The sequence below is a fragment of the Pseudorca crassidens genome, chromosome 13 (assembly GCF_039906515.1).
Source record: "Pseudorca crassidens isolate mPseCra1 chromosome 13, mPseCra1.hap1, whole genome shotgun sequence".
Classification (NCBI taxonomy): domain Eukaryota; kingdom Metazoa; phylum Chordata; class Mammalia; order Artiodactyla; family Delphinidae; genus Pseudorca; species Pseudorca crassidens.
In genome coordinates, this window is record NC_090308.1 from 71,008,080 (window position 1) to 71,030,392 (window position 22,313).

Genomic DNA, 22,313 nt, shown 5'->3' on the forward strand with positions numbered 1-22,313 from the left:
CAACTGCTAACTAGTATGACTTTGCAATGTTTCCAGACACTATTTTGTGTTATCAGCATCATAATGACAAATACATTAAACTGACTGAAAGGACTCTTTGAACTCTAACCAGAATGGACAAGTTATATGTTACAGGGGGTTCTATGAATTATGTTCATTAGGGTTATTCTCTGTGACTGGTTCCATGGGATTGTCTAAATGAAAATGACTTGGGGGCTTCCCTGGTGGCGCAGTGGTTGAGAGTCCACCTGCCGATGCAGGGAATGCGGGTTCGTGCCCCGGTCCGGGAAGATCCCACATGCCGCGGAGCGGCTGGGCCCATGAGCCATGGCCACTGAGCCTGCGTGTCCAGAGCTTGTGGTCTGCAATGGGAGAGGCCACAACAGTGAGAGGCCCGCATACCGCAAAAAAAAAAGAAAATGACTTGGGCTTAGAGCAGCCATAATTAGAAGGGAAAGGAAGTGCTGAGAACTTTCTAAATCGGTGTGAAGACAGTGGTAGAACAAAAGACACTAAGAGCTGGGAGGAACATTGGAATTCATCTAGTCTAAATGCTCATTTTACAGATTAAGTAATAGCCAACATGTTTCTCATCAGGGACACCACTGGCGTTTGGGCAGGACAGTTCTTTGCTCTGAAGGACCATCCCACACATTGCAGGATGTTTAGTGTCCCTGACACCTGCCCACTAAATGGCAGGAAGCGCCAGTCATTATGACAACCACAATTCCCCTGCCAACTTCCCAGTGGGCCCTCCCAGAGGGAGCGGTACCCTCGCTGTTGAAAACCTCTGAGCCAAATTGCTCAGAGACAACCAGGAAACCCGTGCGAACACAACTGACTCACTGACAGCACTTCTGAGACTTTAATGTGTGTGAGAATCAACGAGGGATCTTGTTAAAAACACAGACTCTGACTCAGTAGGTCTGGGATGGAGAGTGAGATTCTGCATTTCTGACCAGCTTGTAGGTGATGCCGAGACTGTGAGTTTGCAGATCCCACTTCGAGTAACAAGGGTCCAAGCATCTAAATGAGAGGATGTCTGAACTGTCTTGGTGTCCTTACCAGTTCGTGTACCACCCAGAGTTGTGGCTTCGGAATTCCACAAATGGTACCTGCTCTCTGTACAAGCTTCTCGGGAGATCGGCTCTAGCTTTGTCTTGGGGACTCTGCATCTGATTCTTCTCCCAGGTGACCTGATGGCAGACTCTGCCCTTACCTCTCTGCACAGCAGGCTTCAGACTATTTTTTTGTTTGTTTCCAGAGCCTGATTTTATGTAAGTCCCTCTCTTGGAGTCTCATACCCTCACCTGTCCAGCTGCAGCTCCTGGAAGCCCAGTTGAGACCAAAAGCAAGGCGCCCGCTTGCTAGCTGAGCTGGTGGAGGTAGGCGGGTTCTGGGAGAGCCTAGGAGCTGTCATTTGTCTCAGTGACGGAGCTGCCCAGAGCCCAGGTTTCCTGACTCCTGCCCAGAGTTCCTCCCCAGTGGTCCATGTTCTCGTTTCCCTCCCTTCTATTCCTACCATTAAGTGAAACCGTGTGTCACTCAGTATATCTGTTTAACTCACCAGGAAACTGCCACCTACTCTGCTTTAGCAAGAAGGCTCCTCATGGACCAGCTTCCTGGTTGAAGTGCAATGTTGAGAACTCTTGCAACGTAGAACAAATGGTATAATGAGAAGTAAGTTCCCACAGGCATTGTCATTGATTTTTTTTTCCATTTCTGGAACTTGGAAGTAGCTGATGGGAAGATTTGGAGACGGTTTCATCTCCACTGGTGATAAAACAAAAAGCTATAACGGAATTCAATTGCTAGTCACAGAAAATCAGCTCTATATTCTCCCTTATCTTCTCTGGTTCCCTCCATCCCTTTTCAGCCAAAGAAACAAGCCAGAAGGCCATCCACATGGGTGGGTAGGCATTTCATGGGGAGCAGGCTTCTCTGAAATTCCATAATATCTGTCTTAGCCTCGGTTCCCCTGAAAGCAGAGTCTGAGACAGATGTTTGTGTGATGGTAGATTATTTGAGAATGGAGAGTCCGTGGAGCGGCAGGGCAGACAGAGGGAGTCAAACAGAAAGTGAGGGGAAGAAAAATAAGGATAATTATCAAGTCAGCCCCTGGTACAGGTGATGGTGCTGGATTCCTCCTGGACCCTATGAACTGACTTGAGAGCTCTCTAACTAGAGGACAAAAGGAAGAAGCATTTACCTGTCACTTCCCACTCCCCATTGGCCAAGGGTGGGCCCACAGGTGTTGACTCCCCTGAACTTTCAGGTTTTGCAGGTGTGAGTGTCCAGCAGGTTCCCAGAGGACCTCAGAGCTGGTCAAAGTCTGTGAGGAAACCTAGAGCAGGAGGTGGGGTTGAGTGAAATTTTAAGTGGTGCGTAAGAGGCAATAATCCTTGAGACAATGGAGGGTACTGGAAACAGTTCTGGGAGTCCTGGGAAATGGAGGTATCCCCCTCGAAGTGTCTTTGGCAGGCCAAGCACTGGCTCTTGTTTTTATATGGGAGCTGTACTTCTGAAATTCATGCTTCCAACCTGCATTCTGTCACCCTGCATTGTCACAGCAAGGGCCCAAACAGGGAGTCTGGAAATTTTAGACAATTGCAGACAATTTAGACCATTTCCCAAGTGTTGGTTTCTCATCCTCAACTTTGAGTTTGGGAACACCGACCATAAAAACAGCTTTGGAGGGCTTCCCTGGTGGCACAGTGGTTGAGAGTCCGCCTGCCGATGCAGGGGACACGGGTTCGTGCCCCGGTCCGGGAAGATCCAACATGCCGTGGAGCGGCTGGACCCATGAGCCATGGCCGCTGAGCCTGCGCGTCCGGAGCCTGTGCTCCGCAACGGGAGAGGCCACAGCAGTGAGAGGCCCGCGTACTGCAAAAAAAAAAAAAAGAAAAAGGAACAGCTTTGGAAAACTGGATATGTACATGCAAAAGAATGAAGTTGGGCCCTACTTACACCATAGACAAAAATTAACTCAAAATTCATCAAAGACCTAAACATCAGAGCAAAAACTGTAAAACTCTCACAAGAAAACAAAAAGGGAAAAACTTCTCGACAGTGGATTTGGCAATTATTTCCTGGAAGTAATGCCAAAGACAGGCCAAAAAAAAAGTAAAAATAGATAAATTGGACTACATCAAAATTAAAACTTTCTATGTACCAAAGGACTCCCAACATAGAGTAGAAGAAAATATTTGTAAATCATATATCTGATAAGGGGTTGGCATCTAGAATATGTAAAGAACTCCTACAACTCAACAACAAAGAAACCAACAACTCAGTTTAAAAATGGGCGAAGGACTTGAATAGATACATCTCAAAACAAGACACATAAATGGCCAAAAAGCACATGGAAAGATGCTCACCATAACTTATTAGGGAAGTGCAAATCAAAACCACAATGAGATGCCACCTTATACCCATTAGGATGGCTACTGTGTTAGTTTGTTATGGCTGCCGTAACAAAAGACCACAGGCTGGGTGGCTTAAACAGTAGAACTCCCTTTTCTCACAGTTCTGGAGGCTGGAAGTCCCAAGGTGTTGGCGGGTTTGGTTTCTGGCGAGGCCTCTCTCCGTGGCTTGCAGATGGCAGCCTTTCACTCTGTCCTCACCTGGACTTTTCTCCGTGTGTGCACATCCTTGGTTTTTCTCTGGATGCCCTAATCTCCTTTTCTTATGAAGACACTAGTCGGATTGGATTAAGCCTCACCCTAATGGCTTCATTTTAATTTAATTATCTCTTAAAGGCCCTATCTCAAAATATGGTTACATTCAGATAATCATATTGGGACTTCAACATATGAATTTTGAGCTGTTTTCAGCAAAACAGGTGTTGGCGAGGGTGTGGAAAAATTGGACCCCTTGTGCATTGTTGGTAGAAATGTAAAGTGATGCAGCTACTGTGCAAAGCAGTAGAGTGGCCTTCAAAAACTTAAAAATAAAATTACCTTATGATCCAGCAATTCCACTTTTGGGTATACACCCAAAAGAATTGAAAGCAGGGTCTTGAAGAGATTTTTGTACATACATGTTCATAGCAGCATTATTTACAATAACCAAAATGTGGACGTAACACAGGTGTCCATTGAGGGATGAATGGATAAACAAAATGTGGTATATACACGTACAAAGGAGCATTATTCAGCCATAAAGAGGAAAGAAATGCTGATGTGTTATAACATGGATGAACCTTGAGGACATTATGCTAAGTGAAATGAGCCAGTCACAAAAAGACAGATACTGTAGGATTCTACTTATATAACACAGTCAAATTCATAGAGACAGAAAGTAGAATGGTGGGTGCCAGGGGTAGTGGTGGATGGGAGGGCAGGGGGATGAATGGGGAATTGTTGTTTAATGGGTGTAGAGTTTCAGATCTGCAAGTTGAAAGAGTTTTGGAGGTTGGTTGTACAATAATATGAATGTACTTAACACCACACTACTGAACTGTATACTTAAAAATGGTTAAGATGGTAAAGTTCATGTTATATATATTTTGCTGCAATTGAAAGTAGATAAAACAAAATAAACAAATAAAAATATCTATGGAGGTGAGAGAGGAGGAAAGCCATCAGAAAATGGGCAGGGAGTTGGCTAAATGGATGAACGAACATGAGCAAGTGGAAAATTTTAAGCTCTTGTAAAACTGTTTCCTTACTAAATGGGGATGATTGAAACGACTGAATCTTGCTGACACAAACATAGCTGTTAAGAAATCTGCGCAAAGGCAGGAGCGAACGCTGTGAATCTTGATCTCTTCCCCACTCTTTGCTCCTGAGGCCATGCTACACAGTGCTTAGAAGCAGGCAGTGCACTGCAAGGGCAGTGAAAAGAAGTGTCCCTAGGGGTTCAGGGGCCCTCTAGCTACTGCTGCACATCTACAGTGTTGTCTTTAGGCACTGCTGGTGCAGGAGCCTAAAGCACTTTGCCAGTAAATTAGTGATGAGAACAGCATAAAGATGTCAGCTTGCGAGCCATTCAAGCAAATTGAAGAATCTGGAAAGATGGTTACACTGGTGGTAGCTGTTCATGCACAAAGTCATACCTCTAATGCTAACCTTATGTTACCTAACATACAATCATCTTTGACAGCCACCAGAAACCAAAAGTCGTTGCTTGTGTAAAGCAGCAGGGAAGTGGGAAAGACAAAACACTTAAAAATGCTTTTTTAATGTTTTGAACGGACCGATTTTCCATTTGGATTTTGCTGATGTCTCTGCCCTCTACCATTTGCTCGTAAGATTTTACAGATGCTCTGTAATCTTCTCCAAAGACGTAAGATAGTATGTAATTTACTTTAATTATATATTATTAACTTTTAAGTTAATCAACTTTTATAAATATGTAATGGTTTTTCTGACTGATCAAGTTATTTTACAATATACACAATAAATGTTAGCATTTATGAAGAGTCTAAAAGAGATGACAAAGCTCAGAATGAAGGGAAGAGAAATTCACTAAACACTTCAGTTCCTACTACACTCAGAGTTGTTACTATGTGTTTTTGTTTAAAGCAGTTATCCCCATTGTTTAAAAAGTTCTTTATGACCTTAGTGTTAGGAAAGATTAATCCCATTTAGCAGAATAAAATTTTTATATAAAATGTAAAATCCAGTTTCGAGCACTGGTTTTGAAGAGACACAAATGTACTTGAGCATGTACAGATAACAGTAACTACAATGGAAGGGTCTAGAATCATTTTATGTGCTAAATGATTAACAAAGCTAGCCATAATAACTTAGAGAACATTTGAGAGACAGATGTTCATGTTAAAATACTTGAAGAGTTATTGGGTAAAAGATAAATTATATTTCTATGACATCAAAGGTAGAAATATGGCTGCTGGATAGAAATGAGACTAGAGAAACATTTTGCCTATTATAAAGATAAAAGTTCCTAGAGCTAGTAGGAATTTTTTAAGTCACATACTAAGGTCTACAAAATGTAATTTTTTTTTTCTAAGTCTAACAGATTTTATCTCAAGTCCCCACCTGCAGGAAAAAAAAATTCATTTCAAGACAAATTAGTTCAGTTCCAGCTTCCTCAGAAAGGGAGCCTTTTTCTTCCTGCAAATGCACCAAGCCGTGCGCCAGAAAACAGAGATTGGTTACGGAGTCACAGGCTGGCCACTCACAAACCGTAGATGACGGGTCCTCGGGGGATGGGGCAGTGGTGGCTCCAGATGGGCCGGTCCAGGGAGACTGAAAGTCTTGCACTCTTTCTTTTTCTCCAGCCGCCTCTCCCTTCCCTCACTCCAGAGGGTCTTTACATATTCAGGAGATGGGAGGAGGCGAGGTAGGGAGGAATTGTGTCCCTATTCATCCAGATCCTTCTTGAAGAATTTGATATTTTGAAGTCTCGTTTTGTTTGAAGCCACCATTTGAGGCAATGGAAGCTTCAGACTGCATTTGTAGTGGCTCCAATGGGTGGGACTCTTGAGGTGAGAGGAGAAGGAGAGAACCCACCATAAATGGCAATAAAGTTTTCCCCGACTACCATGGATTGGTGCTCAGTATTGCCAAACAGTGTCCTAGGCACTTTACATTTCATCCCTACAATAGCCCTGTGAGATAAATATTATTTTATAACCGTAATAATACCATTATCAAAATAAAACAAAACATCATCACTAACATCACTAACATATAGCCCACAATTAAATTTCCCGTTACTCCAAAAGTGATTTTATAACATTTTTTTAAAAAATCAAGATCCAGTTAAATTTCCACAAGGCATTTGGTGGTTAAATTTATTTTTAGCCTGTGCTAATGATAATCTCTGAATAAATTATGATATTGAAGGTTGCAAAATGCTGATTTTAAAATGATCATTCCTCCTGTACTTATTTGCTATTTAAAAGAATAATCTTCATATTTGTTTTAAGCTATAGAAACATAGCAAAAAATCTTTTTTACTTTTTCTAACTTTTTTTAAAATTTTTATTTATTTTTTGGCTGTGTTGGGTCTTCGTTGCTGCGCGCGGCTCTCTCTAGTTGCAGCGAGCGGGGGCTACTCTTTGTTGCGGTGCGCGGGCTTCTCACTGCGGTGGCTTCTCATTGCAGAGCACGGGTTCTAGGCACCCAGGCTTCAGTAGTTGTGGTGCACGTGCTCAGTAGTTGTGGTGCACGGTCTTAGTTGCTCCACGGCATATGGGATCTTCCCGGACCAGGGCTCGAACCCATGTCCCCTGCACTGGCAGGCGGATTATTAACCACCGTGCCACCAGGGAAGTCCCTTTCTACCTTTTTTTTCAGGTGGTTTTCCCCCCCAGCTTTATTGAGGAATAATTGACACGCAGCATTGTATGGGTTTAAGGTGTAGAACATAATGATTTGACTTACATACATCATGAAATGATTGCAATAGGTTTAGTGAACATCCACTGTCTCATTTAGATACAGCATAAAGGAAATAGAGAGAAATTTTTTTCCTTGTGATGAGAACTTCTAGGATTTCCTCTCTTAACAGCTTTCATTTATAACGTACAGCAGTGGTATTGTCTTTATCATGTTGTACATGATACCCCTAGTACTTATAACTGGAAGTTCGTATGTTTTGACCACCACGATCTAGTTCCCTTTCCCTCCACTCCCCCTTCTCTCGTAGCCACAAATCTGATCTCTTTTTCTATGAGTTAATTTGTTTGTTTTTGAAGTATAATTGACTTACCACAGATAAATATTTTAATTGCATTTTATAGATGATGAAAGTGAGGTTTACAAGATTAACATCATCAATATCACAGCTTTAAAGAAGCAGAACTGGGATCTGAAACTATAACTGCCTCATCCAAAGCTTGTAAGTTAATATTTTTGGTTCTACTCTGTGCCCCCAACTGCTGTATGTATTAGGAATAAATCAGCTTTAAACCACTATGCTCCCTTAGAATAGACTGTGTCAGAGAATTGAAAATTCTTGATCACCTGAGACGTTCAGGCAAGAATAGAAGGCTTTTGGCTGAGATAGTTTCTATTGGACAGTAATCTGTAGCATTCATTTCAAATCAATAAAACATTAAAGCTTGAAGGAAATAATCATGTAATCCAACCACCCATGACTCAGAAGCATAATTTTCCTCACAATTCCATAAAACGCTTATTAGACTTTGGGTGCCTAGTAATATTTATGAAGCTGCACTAATACTAAGACTGCCACGGAAACTGGATATGGTTATGCTTTGGCTGTACACAAAGCCAACGAAAAAGACACCTTTCCAAATGAACAGCTCCAGTGTCTGAGCAGTGTTGGCTGCATTCTAGAGTGGCTTGACCTGTCGTAGGGTAATATTCACTCCCATAAAAAGGAGAATTTTTCAGAGTATATGAGCCATGGAGATTGGGCGTAAGCAAACCATGGCCGAACTGCCTACTGATTGCGACAGGCCCAGCCTGACACTCTTTGGGGACGTGCCATGAGAGACTTGCTTCAATTACATGGTAAAATCATAAATGGCTTGACGTGCCATAGCTTCACGTGAGCCGTAGGAGCAATTCTGCTCCACCCTCCTATCTCCAGAAGTGAGTGACAGCTAAGAGTCACTGCATTTACTACAGTTGCTGCATAATAAGGCAGGGATGCTCCGGGAGATGACTTATGCTTCTGCTCTCTGCCTTTATCCTAGTGAGTGTACTGTTGCTATTATTGGCATATGGAGCACTAACTGATTAGAGAAGTTGACAAATACTTTTGAAGCTTATAACACCATAAAACATAACACATAATGGCAAGGTCTCTCTCCCTGGCCCCATGATATTTGTAAGTGTGACTAAGGGCCCATTTGAAAATACAGCATGTAGAATGCACATATGTAATGCATAATAACCACCATTAAATGTAATAAATAACATAGACAACTATAGTCCCCTCATCTGCCCATTTGCCTAAAATGTTGCCATTTTGTGTTCTGTGTTCCTTGACTCCTACAGGTAATGTGTGTAAATATGGGTTATATGTTGATGACTCCCCACGGGACATCTTGAACTTGAACCCTTTCCTGAATTCTAGATTTATACATGCAGGGCCACCTCCCCAAACCTATTTTCCCCTAGAAATATCCCTCAAGCCATAAATCAGTGTCTCCCTTTCCCTACATCGAATCCATTCACAAGTCAGTTCCCCTTTCAAATATATCCTGAATCTGTTCATCTCTATTCAGTCTGTTCACCTCTTCAGTCTTTTCCTTTCTACTGCTACCGCCCTAGTACAAGCTTCCATCACATTTTCTCCAGATTTTTCTAATACATTCAAAGGTGCTCTCCTATTTCCACTCTTGTCCCCTACCATTCTTTTGACACGAACAACCAAAGTGATTAAAGATAGATAGATAGATCATTAGATAGATAGATAGATTGTTAGATAGATAGATGATAGATAGAGATTGTCTACTTTGTCTCACCAGCATTTTAGGCTCTTCAAGGTGATGCTATTCCCCATCTATCTGTCTATGATGTTCTCACCCCCCTGCTTAAAATCCTTCCTGAGTTTCCACATCACTTAGAATAAAGCCCTAATTCCTCACCACTGCCTCTAAGGTCCCATGTGACCTGGCTCTCTTTCTCCACATCTCAGCCCACTCCCTGCTAATTCACTGTGCTTCAGTGACGGCTTTCTGTTCTGTAAACTCACCAAAACTATTTCCACATCAAGGCATTTGCACATGTGCCCTCTGTCCAGAATGCTCTTCCCCCAGATCTTTGTATGACCACAGGATCATTCAGACTCCAACTCAAATGCCTGTTCAGAGAGGTCCCCTGAGCTCCACACCTAAAGCAGATCCCTCCCAGCCCGTCACACTCTATCATATCACCCTGCTTGGACTAACTTACAGTAATTTTTAATAAAATGTTCTAACGTCTTATTTCCTTACTCACGTATTGTCTGTCTCCTACCATTAGAATGTGAACCCCCTAAAGGCAGAGATCTATTTGTCTCATTTACCACTGTATCCTCCGGGCCTAGAACAGTGCCTAGAACGTGGTGGGCAAACAATGAGTATTTGTTGAATGATTGGGCTTTTCCTTAGAGCACAAAGTGTGTTTCAAGGTAAAATACCTAGGTGGGGTACCGAGTCCATTTGCTTACTTACGATAAAAGATGCAACCCAAAGACAGTGAAAGCAGAGGACTTGTCATTTGCTTTTCTAATAAACTCCTTTCTCAGCATTACAGTCCACTACTATGAATTAAATTTCTGTCTCTTGGGCATTAGTGATAATAGACATCTCAATTTCATTGAGACCGACTCTTGCTTTTCACAAAAAGCATAAGTCTGGACAATTAGGTATTTTAGAAATAGTGAAAAGTCAACAACTTTCATTTTATTCTTCAAGGCCTCTTCTTGACTAGGCCTCAACCTTTGCCTCTAAGAAATGTAACTTTTAGCACAAATGGTCTTATCCATCTCTCACACTAAGAGACTTGAACAAACACTGACATAATTTCTATCAGCTCAGAGCTGTGTTCCTAGGATGACAACCCCAGTCCCCTTAAGATGCCATGCCTGGGAAAACTCAATACTGCCTAAAGAATTTATTGTTTGTTCTAGCAAAAACCTGACAATAGGCCCCTGACCTCACTTTTCTTAGAGCATTGACTTTAGAAAACATGCCATTGTAAATCCTTTCTCTGTCTCTTTGAGATTGTATCTTCTACAACCCAGGAATGTCTTTGTCAAGGATCTGGGAGCCATCCCTTTAAAATGCAATCATCAAGCCCAGGGTGCTTGTCTCCCAGACCCTGTGGGAGAATAGGAGCCTACCTTCCATAGATGCGAGTTCGCAGACACAGATGGCCTAATCACATTGACCAAGCCCCCCGTAATGTCCTTCAGTAATTCTCCTTTAGCACCTCCAGCATTTCAAAAGCCTCATGCCTTTTTGCTGAGTTTAGTTCAGTTCTATAGTGAAGTCTCTCTCCCCTACTGCAGGACCTCAAGTAAAATCTTTCTTGCTACTTTTAGCCAGAGTCTGGTGAATAATTTCTCTTCAATATCATGGACTAGCTCATTATTCTGTGTGGTATATTTGGCTCTATTTCAGTGTGGATGCATTCTCACAGGTTGTGTACTTCGTCTCGCCAGCATTTTACTCTCCTCAAGGCGATGCTATTCCTCAGGAATGGTTATAAACACCGTCTTCACTGGGCTGTGAGATGGACTCAAGGGAGAAACTAGTGATGAATTTCTATCTAAAAAAAAGAAAATGATTGAGCTACCCCCTGAAGCAATGCCCAGACACCTGTGTCCCCAAGGCTCTCTTGAAAATCTACATTCAAGCCACTCTGCATTCCTTTTATTATGTCACTTGGGTCTTGCAGTCTTGAATGACTGTGAGGACGCTAAGTTCAGCAAGACAGTTGGATATAGGGTCTGTGGGTCAGGAGAGAAATTTGGGCTCGGAGACACAGACTTGAAGCAATGAACTTTCAGATATAAATTGAGTAGATAAAGCTTACTCAGCAAGAATGGGTTGACTGAGAAGAGGGCCAATGACAAAACCTCCCAGGAAATACCAATATTTTCAGAAAGGGTGGAGGACTGTGTTTCCCAACTTTAAACATATAGGAGCACCCATAGAAAATAGCATCTGTATGGCACACTGCAGGTAAACTGTAAGAGATTTAGGGGTGTCTGTGTGGACTTGGTGAAATTGTTCATTACTTTCTGTACTGGTTTCCGAGGGCTGCTGTAACAAAGTACCGCAAACTGGGTGGCTTAAGAGAACAGAAATTTATTGTCTTACGGTTCTGGAGGCTTTAAGTCCGAAATCAGGGTGTCAGCAGGGCCATGTTCCCTTTTGAAACGTGTAAGGGAAATCCTTCCTTACCTCTTTCTCGCTTCTGGTAGTTTGCTAGCAGTTCTTCGCTTTTTTTTTTTTTTTTGACTTGAAACTGCATAACTCGGCTATCTGCCTTTATCTTTATATGTTCTTCCTGTGTATCTCTATGTCTTCATGTGATCATCTTTTTGTAAGGACACCAGTCAGATTAGGGTTCCGCCCTACTGCAGTATGACCTCATCTTAACTAATTATATCTGCAATGGCTCTATTTCCAAATAATGTCATATTCTGCGGAAATGGTGGTTAGGACCTCAACGTATCTTTTTGTGGAGGGAAAAAGAGTTCAATCCATAATAATAACTTCTTTACATACCATACCTATAATAAAATTAAAAGTAGTAGGAATGCTAAGTATTGAATTTGTAAAATATTTAATATCAGATTTTGTTTGAAATGGATATATTTTCCTTCTAATTATATATGATCTCTTCAATTTTTTTTTTCTCTTCCAAATCCCTTTGAACGAAGCCATGGGCAGTAGAATATACAACATGGCTTGGATATGCAGCACAGCAGGGCCTAGATAATGAGATAATTTTCCCCACATCTTGGGGAAAAGAATGAAATGTATTTCTTTATGAACGCTATTTTTAAAATATAAACTCACAACATTCTCCAGGAGCTAGAGCCTAAGAGTTCCCACTGGGGATCCGTCATCCATGAGAAGCAGCCTCTAGGGAGGGGTAGGGAGTTTCTCCATGGCCGGGAGAGGCTGCAGCAGCCCCCGCCTTTGCTGGGAATGTGAGGCAGTGACAGCAGCAATGAGGGAACAGATCGGGTGGCAGCAGTTTGGGGCAGATCTTCAGCACCTTCATCACAAATACCCAGTAGGATCCAATTGGTGGCCTTGCCAGTGGGGCCAGAGAGGCAGAGGGAGGCTTTTCCTTCATGGAGGCAGAGACTTTGCTTGAAGGGAAAGAGGAGGGGCTGATAAGGAATGGGGGAGGGCATGGGGGCCCACAGAGCCTGCAATCTTGGCGACCTCAGCTGGACCACAGCCACGGCGTCAGGAGCAGGTTAAGCCTGGCCACTGTCAGCAGGAGAGGATGCAGAGCCCAATCACTGACAGGTTTGGGAAGTTTAGGTTCATCTCTGTTGCAAAGTTTTTCTCTACCAACTTGGCATCACAGGGACTTCCAGAGCTGGAGTAGCCCTGCTTGGAGGTGCTTTTGTTGCTGCTCCAGGCCAGGGGCCTGCCGCCCTTGGAATCCATGGTCCTCCTGTGCGGCACAGTTCTGTTGGAACTGGACACGGTGGCTCTGTGACTTGCGGCACTTCGGCGTGAGAATCAAAATCAGTGAAGAGGTAGATGGAGGTGTTGCTGGATTTCAGGCCTCTCGGCTGGTACAGGGTAGGATCAGGGCTCTGGATAATACATGCCATTTAGTCTTAAAACAGACATGGTTTTTTCCTCTGCTCAGGGAATTTGATTCTCATATTCTTGATTATTACCAATGGTGAGAAATGTTCATGCAAATAGGTAATAAAAATTTTTATAACCACTCAAAAATTTATGATGGTTAAAATTATATTGTACAGGGCTTCCCTGGTGGCGCAGTGGTTGAGAGTCTGCCTGCCGATGCAGGGGACATGGGTTCGTGCCCCGGTCCGGGAAGATCCCACATGCCGCGGAGCGGCTGGGCCCGTAAGCCATGGCTGCTGAGCCTGCGCGTCCGGAGCCTGTGCTCTGCAACGGGAGAGGCCACAACAGTGAGAGGCCCGTGTACCGCAAAAAAAAAAAAAAAAAAAAAATTATATTGTACATAAGGAATCCATCGGCCCTTCCTTTTTTTTTTAATATTATTACTTTATTTTTATTTATTTATTTTCTTTTGGCTGCGTTGGGTCTTCATTGCTGTGCACAAGCTTTCTCTCGTTGCAGCAGGTCCGGGCTACTCTTTGTTGCGGTGCATGCTCTCGTTGCAGTGGCTTCTCTTGCTCCAGAGCACAGGCTCTAGGCGTGCGGGCTGCAGTAGTTGCGGTTCACGGGCTTTAGAGCGCAGTCTTAGTTGTGGCACATGGCGCACGGACTTAATTGCTCCGCGGCATGTGGGATCTTCCCAGACCGGGGATTGAACCCGTGTCCCCTGGGTTGGCAGGTGGATTCTTACCACTGCACCACCAGGGAAGTCCCGGCCCTTCCTTTTTTTTTTTTTTTAAATTTCATTGACAAATGTAATAGTAAATTTCATGAGAGTGAATTTTGAATCCAATCAAATTTTCTCTTTTTTAATTGAAGTATGGTTGATTTACAATGTTGTGTTAGTTTCAGGTGTACAGCAAAGGGATTAAGTTATACACACATATATATCTATTTTTTTCAGATTCTTTTCTCTTATAGGTTATTATGCAATATTGAGTATAGTTCCCTGTGCTATACATTAGGTCCTTGTTGATTATTTCTTTTATATACAGTAGTGTGTATATGTTAATCCCAAACTCTCAATTTATCCCTCCCCCTACCTTTCCCCTTTGGTAACTATAACTTTGTTTTCTATGTCTATGAGTCTATTTTGTATATAAGTTCATCTGTATCATTTTTTTTAGATTCCACTTATAAGTGATTTCATAACGATACGTGTCTTTCTCTATCTAGCTTACTTCACTTAGTATGATAATCTCTATGTCAATCCATGTTGCTGCAAATGGCATTATTTCATTCTTTTTCATGGCTAATAGTCCTTTGTATAAATATACCGCATCTTCTTTATCCATTCATCTGTCGATGGACAGTTAGGTTGCTTACATGTCCTGGTTCCTGTAAATAGAGCTGCAGTGAACATTGGGGTGAATGTATCTTTTCAAATTATTGTCTTCTCTGGATATGTGCCCAGGAGTGGGATTGCCAATCACATTTTCTCTTGATGCACAGCCTGCCTTGTTAGGATGGTCACCCTGCAGCTACCTTGGAGGCTACTAAAAGTGGAGTTGGCACTAATATCCCTGAGGACTGAATTTGGTCCTCTGATTGCTGCTCCCATAAGAAGGAACCCCTCCCTACCTGGCTTCCCCACCACTGCCAGCTATAACTTGAGCTGTGTACTCCCCTCTTTGGGCTGCTAAAGTTGATGTGCACCTTGGCCTTGGAAGTGAGTTCCGTGTTGCTGGGAAGGAGAGAGGCACACTTTCAGATCCATTCTTCTTAGTGGCCTTCATAGGATAACAGAATAAAAGTGCTTGTAATGATGGCCATCAGCTAGGAGGTTCTGTACTTCCAGGCACCGTCTGGGTAAAGCAATCAGTATCTCTTTGCTTTCTGCCTGTTGGAAAGCTCTGAGGTAGAGGAAGTTAAGTCCTTAAATGGGCAACTAGTTAAGCAAGAGAAAAAACAAAGGAGTGTGGTGTCCCAGAAACCAAGGAGAGTGTAGCCCACAAAGTCAAGTGCTGATGACACTCTTGGAAGACAAGGACTGAAAGATTTCCACAAAGAGGTCGTGGGACTACTATACTACTCATTGGAGGGAGTAGTTTCAGTCAGTGACAGGAGCCCAAGCGTAAACTGCCACGGGTTACAGAGAATTGCAGTGAGAAGTGGGGATGGTAGAGGCAGACATCTCTTCTACAAGCTCTGCTTACCGCTCAGTGCCTCTAAGCTTCCTAGTTGGTTTTGTTTCGTTTCTGGAAAGTGCGCAAACATTAAAACCCATTCCCACAGGATTGTTGGGAGGTTTGAAAAAATTAACATGAAAGCTTTCTGAAAATTATAAAGCACCAGAAATGTATATCTCTACGTTAGCAGGTATCTTTAGTTCTAACGAAAGTTTGTGATTTCTCCATGCCGACCCCTACTCCCACCTCCACCCACAAAAGCCATCTCTTTTCAAATCTAGCTTTTTTTTTTTTTTTTTGCTGTACGCGGGCCTCTCACCCACTGTGGCCTCTCCCGTTGCAGAGCACAGGCTCCAGACACACAGGCTCAGTGGCCATGGCTCACAGGCCCAGCCGCTCCGCAGCATGTGGGATCCTCCAGGACCGGGGCACGAACCCGTGTCCCCTGCATCAGCAGGCGGACTCTCAACTTCTGCGCCACCAGGGAATCCCTAGCTTTCTTTTTTTTAAAAGGGTGGTGGGCTTCCCTGGTGGCACAGTGGTTAAGAATCCACCTGCCAATGCAGGGGACATGGGTTCGAGTCCTGGTCCAGGAAGATCCCACACGCCACAGAGCAGCTAAGCCCGTGAGCCACAACTACTGAGCCTGCATGCCACAACTGCTGAAGCCCACGTCTAGAGCCCCTGCTCCACAACAAGAGAAGCCACTGCAATGAGCAGCCCGCACACTGCAATGAAGACCCAAAACAGCCAAAAATAAAAACAAATTAATTAATTAATTAAAAAAAAATGGTGGTGAACCAGGAACCAGAGCTGGGTGGAGTCAACATTTCCTGACCCCCTCTTTGGTGCCCAGGTGGTAATGGAAGGAAATGCCCTGGCATGTCATGAAGAAAGGAAAGAAAATTCCTTCAAAGAGCTGTCTCTCTGCAAACTATTGGATTTACTCTCTGAAAAGGAAGTGTTTTTGTATTACTAGTGATTCAGCTTTGGCAAAATGCTGAGAAGAAGCCAACAGACATGATGATTAATTCCTTGAAATTTGCAGAGAATATAAACTGGAGGAAGGGCTGGGAGTGTAGATTTGGGCTAGAAGTGGCCTTGGCTGGGCCTGAAAATCCTAGTGGAAACAGATCACTGGAGGGACCCACCTGAGAAGCCAGCCCCACCATTCCGAGCCTAGGTGGGGCTTACTTTGATGTTTAGCTAAAGAAAGAGTATGTTCCAGAAGAAACTATTCCTAGATCAAAAAGCTTGGCTTCCTCTCCCATCGTGTTTTCATGGTACAGCAGTTAAGCTGGGTAACAGGTCTGTGTAGCATTGAAGCAGTATCAGGCATAGCTACATGTAACTGTAATTCTGTACCCTTCAATCCTGGAATTGTATTTACCTTTGCAATCGAACCATTTCACCTTGTGCACATAACTGTCTGATTGCCTAGGTAGACCATTCAACAGGGGGCTGACCTTAGGAAAAGAATATCAAAACTATTTTCAGTATAAACTAAGACAGTAGTTTGAATGACTATTTTCATTTTCTGAAAACTTCCTTCAGAGCAAAATTGCACCAAAGTTAAACAGGCAAGAAAGACTTTATTCAAGTCTATTGCATTAGGGAAGAACTAAGTCTGAATGTCAGAACTAACTCTGAACCCAGCTTCACTGGAGAAGGGTAGGTTTTTTAAGGGTTGGGGGAGCTGGAGAATGTTAGAGAAAGTCATAGGTCACCTGTGCTTGCTAAGTGGCTTTATCCAAAGGAAAAATAAACTCCTCATACCTTTATGACAGGAGGTAGTTTTGCAACTTGGAAGAAGGTACCCACTGAATTTAGGCTCCTACCCTCCCAGGGAGCTGGGAGATAGAGGTGCTGTCTCCTTTGATGATTACATTTTAAAGAGATAGCTCCCAGGTCATGGAGAAAGATATTCCTGGATTGTGAAACTGGCAAGAGAGTTTTTAAAGGGCATCTCAAAGGGACAGAGAAATAATTTACAAGTTTTCTAAAGACAGTGATCTAAGAAAAGGGAGGACGGGGGCCCGAGAATGAGGAAGAAGCCTTTCTAAAGTTTAGTCTGGCTGAAGGAGATGTTAAGGCCACCTTAGTCCCTGGTCACATGATAAATGATCATTGAGCAAAAATTATTTCACTATTAAATCTAATTACTCAACTGTATATCAACTCCACTTCTGTTTTCTTCAGTAAAATTGCCACCTGTTCTCATCGTTGCAAGCCTCCAATTAGCACCGTCCGATAGAACGATCTGCAGTGATGGAGATGTTCTGTAGTCTGCACTGTCCAACTCAGTAGCCACTAGCCACATGTGGCTACTGAGCCCTTGAAATATGGTTCGTGTGGCCGTGGGATTGAATTTTTAACTTTAACTGATTTAAATTTAAATAATCACACGTGGCTAGTGGCTGCCATATTGGGCAATGTAACCTCCAAATCTATCTCACCCTCATTTTATCAGCAGAAAAAAATGCTATCCAATGTAACATCTATGACTGTATCATTCTTCAAGGAAGAATTATCAGTGGAGTATAGGGATACTTACACTCACTTTGCAGGATGCTGGTAAGAATGAAGCCAGGTACTGTATGTAAAAGTGCCTCGCAAAATGCTTAGTGTAAACTAGGTACCCAACAATCTTAGTTCCCTTTTCAGTCTCCTTCAGGGGGCATGTAATAAATCGCGGCAGGGTCTTCACCATTTAGAACATAGCGGTAGGGCCTTGATTGTGTGGGTGTTACAGGAGCAGGTGTGTTATTGTTCGTCACCATTACAACGCACAGATGCTCTTGCTGTTTTGTGATCTACAAGATGTTACTTAATCTTGGAACCAATCTCCTCTTTTTATTGCCTCAAATTAAAATGCCAAAGCTTAAAATTAGAAATTGCAAGCATTTGTTCTTCTCTTTCTGAAATACCATATGCACATATATATGGAATCTAAAAAAAAAAAAAAAGGTTCTGAAGAACCTAGGGGCAGGACAGGAATAAAGACGCAGACATAGAGAATGGACTTGACACAGGGAGGGGGAAGGGTAAGCTGGGACGAAGTGAGAGAGTGGCGCGGACATAGATACACTAGCAAATGTAAAATAGATAGCTAGTGGGAAGCAGCCACATAGCACATGGAGATCAGCTCGGTGCTTTGTGACCACCTAGAGGGGTGGGATAGGGAGGGTGGGAGGGAGATGCAAGAGGGAGGGGATATGGGGATATATGTATATGTATAGCTGATTCACTTTGTTATAAAGCAGAAACTAACACACCACTGTAAAGCAATTATAGTCCAATAAAGATGTTAAAAAAAAGTGCTAAATTCCTTAACTTGAAAAAAAAAAGAAATTGCAAGCATTTGAGTTACTCTCAAGACATTTAATATTATCTATTATTGCATAATGTTATTGATGCACTCTTTTCCTCAGAAGAATTAAAGCAAACAAAAACTAGAAAAATACTATATCAGAACATCCATACTCTGAAGATTCCTCTGGTGTAAAAACATGATTTTATATATTATATGTTTTTAAAAAACTGATCTCTTCTGTGGAGAGTGAGTTATATAATTAAGAATGTGAGATACACAGAGGAGGAAAGGAGTAGCGTGTATAATGAGGGAAAGAGAATGCTTTTGGCAGATCTTGGCGTACTGCAGTTAGCCTTAGTCTGAAGTGAAGATGCTCTAGGCCCCGCCATCGGGAACTCCACATTATTAAGCTATGGTCACACAGCTGGTTTCTCCCACATACGATGTTCTCGCCTATGTCTGAGTTGGCTTTTTCTCCACTGTTAATTACTGTCATGTATTTTCACTTGTTTTCAATAGTTCCGTCTTAATTTTCTCTTGGGAACTGTACAGTGATAAGTGGCCTCAAGAGGTAGTAAAATTTTTATAACTTGACCAGGGTGTTTATATGAAAAGTAATTATTTTGAATGACCTACCCTTACTCTTTTTAATTCAAGACTGGAGTGTTGTATTCAACAAAAAGTAGAAGAGTGGAACCCCTGTCTCAGATCCCATCACATTGCCACTTAAGAATAAATGAATTGTAGCAGTTTATTTCATAATCGGTTTGAATAGGGAGGTGTCGTATACTGCCTTTTTATTCTGAATCTTATGCCAAGAAGATATGACCCATTTCTCAACAGCTAAAAATGTGTACTGCAAGCAAAATGTTCTTAAAACAACTCAGATTGACACAATGTAGAAATGATAAGGTTATACCTTGTTAACAAATAATATTAAAGCAGATCCCAATAATCCAGTTAAGATATTTAATGTATACAATTTCAACTTACACTTTTCAGGGTCATGACGATAGTGTAATGTAAGACACAACTATTCAACTATGTTTCCTTTGCCAGAAGTTGAACATATAATACAAAGCAAGGAAGGAAACTCACATTTGCCAGGCCACTTCTATATGCCAGGTGCACATATGAAAAGGACTTTTAAAATCCAGTTTTGTAAATCCATTTTTAGTTCTCATCTACCTGACCTCTCTCCTCTACTGAATTCACTTGACTTCTTCACTTTCAGCCATTGCATGATTCCTTTGGATACCACAAGTCACCTTTATGTTGGAATGATCGACTAAACAGGCCAATATTCTGTATTCTGCAAATACATTATAACTTGCCTTCACTCAATTTTTTATATCAGTTAAGAAGCATGTTAACTTCACATGAATAGCTGCTGAAATCACCATAACCTTTTAAGAAAATTAACTAGGAATATCCTTATCTACGAGCATTAAAAAGCTAAACCAAAAAGAATTAGCAAAAAATTGGGAGGTTGGGAAGTGCTTAAGATTTCTGAAAAAGATCTCTCACAAAGTTAGTCACTTACGATCTTTCTAGAGGCCATGATTTATTGTTTTATCTCTGCATCATAACTAATCTCTTTTCAGAATATCTTTTGTCCACAAATCCAAAAGTAACTCCTTTCAAACACCTGAGGCAAACATTTCTGATTAATGAAATTATTCATCAGACATTGACACCTGAAAAAACTTCAGTACTGGATTAAAAAAAAAAAACCATGATTCTGAATATATTCAAGGTATAAGGTAATAGTATCAGCTAATCCTATTAATGCTAATACTGTATTAGGTAGACTAATTCTTTCCAGGAATGACTCCTGGGACATTGCCAATGTCTGTTTCCTTTTTTCCATTGTTTGACTCCTTTTCAGAGTTCATTATATAAGCTCTGCTTAGATATTCACCCTGAACAATTTATGAGATTACTACAGTTTTCTTACTTTACTGAAAACTTTCCATTTTATAGTTTCAAAGATTTGGGTTTTTTTTCCTAAGGAATTATCACATTTGAAACACAAATATATTTCACGTTCCACACCATCCAGCTAGGAATAAAGGATAATGTCTCAGTAATTGTGTAAATTCACATTCTTGGGTTCCAAGCAACACTTTCAGAAAAGGTTAATTTTCTCTTTTGTTATTTCCAAAAGAAAGAAATCCTGTTGTAGAATAATATCCCATGATGAATTACATCATGGAATCAGACTCTTACAGTTGGATCTAATCCAATATCCCACCCAATGAAAGAATCCATTATTTAGTATAACTTAGCACCCTGATGGATGGTCATCTAACCTTGAGGTAAAGTCCACCAGGGATGGGAAACTCATCATAAAAACCTTGTTCTGTTTATGGTATAGTATAAAGTCCACTGGTTTTGCAACCTGACAGGCTGGATTACAATCCCAGTTCTAACAACATGAGGTGGGGCAAAGTTACTTACCTTCTCTGAGCCTTGTCTTTTTTGCCTATTTCTGGCATATAAGTGCTCAAAAAATAGCTAATGGCAAACTATGAAGACAAAACTGGTTAATGTAAAGTATGCTCAGTGATTGATCCCCACAGAAAAAAATTTTTTTTTCTTCTGTTAAGCCCCAATCTGCTTCTCTGTAAATTAATTCATTCAATAAATATTTATAGGAACACTGTTCAAGCTACAGTATCTAACTGTGAACAAAGCTGAAGGGACCTTATTCTCAGGGAAATTATATTCTAGTGGGAAAAAACGGACTAGCAGACAAAAATTAAATGAACTAAGTTTATAGGGAAAAAATTAAATAATAGTCTAGGTTTTTGACTAAAACCTAGAATGAAAACAATACTCCAGATGCAGCCCAAACGACATGGAATACAGCGACAGCATCTCTTCCCTTCACCTGGATTCTGTACTTCACTCCTGGGACATAAACTTGCATTATCTTTTTTTGTAGTGACTATAGCCTAATACTAAGTTGTCATCAACTAGAAGGACTGGGTCTTTTCCACAGGAACTCCCCTCTGGACACCTTGTGCCCTTCCTATGCTACACGGTTGTTTCTGTACTAGAGCTCTGTGGTTTACTTTTGCTATCTTGTTAGTTTCAATCTAATTCTTCCCGCCTCTTGGAGAGGTTTTTGCTTGTTTGTTTTTGGATTTTTTAATTGAGGTATAGTTGGTGTACAATACTGTGGAGAGGTTTTGAATCTTAACTCTCTCCTCTACTATCTTAGCTATGCTTCCATTCTCCATGTCATTCATAAATTTAGTTAATATGTTGCTAGGCCTATAAAACGGGCATCCAGCAAACAAAAAAATTTCAGAGCCATGCTAATTTGTTCAAGAAATATAATTTGCCCATGAGAAGGAAAAGTCACACCACAAGGGATGATTTCCTCCATCATCCATGTTTTCTAAATTATCTATATTAGGCATGAACTATTATTATAATTTAAAGACATTATAAAAAATATATCTTACATTACTTTTTTAAAAGGTATGCCTGCTACAGTTTTATCTAAAAAGTTGAAGAGTGTTAAAGAAAAAAGACAATGACAGAGCACTGTGTCATTCTATTAGAGAGTTCTCTCCTGGCTGATACAGGGCTGTTA

General features: G+C 41.5%; 1 long non-coding RNA gene across 1 annotated transcript in view; it reads left to right on the forward strand.

Moving 5' to 3' along the window:
• The window catches only part of LOC137204785 (uncharacterized), a 79,572-nt gene that overhangs the window by 44,365 nt on the left and 12,894 nt on the right, over positions 1-22,313 (forward strand). The window contains exons 5-8 of the long non-coding RNA XR_010933830.1: positions 598-1,111; positions 1,265-1,385; positions 1,571-1,680; positions 7,712-7,809. This is a non-coding gene — a long non-coding RNA (uncharacterized lncRNA). The remainder of the gene's footprint in view (positions 1-597; positions 1,112-1,264; positions 1,386-1,570; positions 1,681-7,711; positions 7,810-22,313) is intronic.